Below are 950 nucleotides of genomic sequence, written 5' to 3'. Positions count from 1 at the left end.
CTTTATTGAAGCACACCGGTGGCAGCTGACCAGAACATAAAGCTATTCCCCTGATCAGCCCCGAACAATTGCAAGGGCCCTCCTTATAAGCCTGAAAACCGCAATAGGGATGTTTGGGGGTCCAGCCAATGCAAGCCAGCCAGGTTACAGAAGCAGGAGAGTGCAGTCAGGCAGAGGGAAGCCTAACCAATCACAGTTAGCCCAGTCACCCCAGTTACAGAAACAGAGCCCTGTTACCCTAGTTACAGAAACAATGCCCCATTAGGTAGTTCCGTGTTCTTAAAGGTTTCTATAGCAAAAGGAAAAGAACATCTTGCTTCAGTCACGACTCTTCTACTTGGCATGGTTGTTTTACAGGATGGAGTCATAAAAAAAATGGAGTAACCTTTGCTCCTACGATCACACTTACAGTCTAATGTTCAAGGACAATATGGACAATGATAGTTCCTCCTTTATTCCTGACTTAGATGAACTAATTTAACAATGTATTATAGGTTTTCTTTATTTCTTTTAGTGAGACTTTTTTTATTCTACTGTATTCTAATTTATTGTGAAATATATGTACAGAGATATATACATAAATGCATATTTCACACGTGTCTTAGTCCATTTTGTGATGCTTTAATAGAATGCTACTGACGAGGTGATTTTTGAAGAACAGAAATTTGCTTCTCACAATTCTGAAACACTAAAGTTTAAGGTCAGGTGGTCAGAAGTTCTGTTTTCTGGTGAGGGCTGCACTCTGCTTCCAAGTTGGTTCCTTGGATGCTGTGTCTTCTGGAGGGGAAGATCGCTGTACCCTTACATGGCAGACGGAAGAAGGACAAAAGGACTAACACTCCCCTCACAAGCAAGCCCTTCTTAAGAGCATGTAATCCCTTTAGTGAGACTTATTAGCAATTTAAGGGAGGTATTTTCTACTCTTAGTTTGTTTATATCCATTATAAAGG

Source organism: Marmota marmota, unplaced genomic scaffold, assembly GCF_001458135.2.
Source record: "Marmota marmota marmota unplaced genomic scaffold, marMar, whole genome shotgun sequence".
Lineage (NCBI taxonomy): Eukaryota > Metazoa > Chordata > Mammalia > Rodentia > Sciuridae > Marmota > Marmota marmota.
This window is presented reverse-complemented; position numbering follows the sequence as displayed.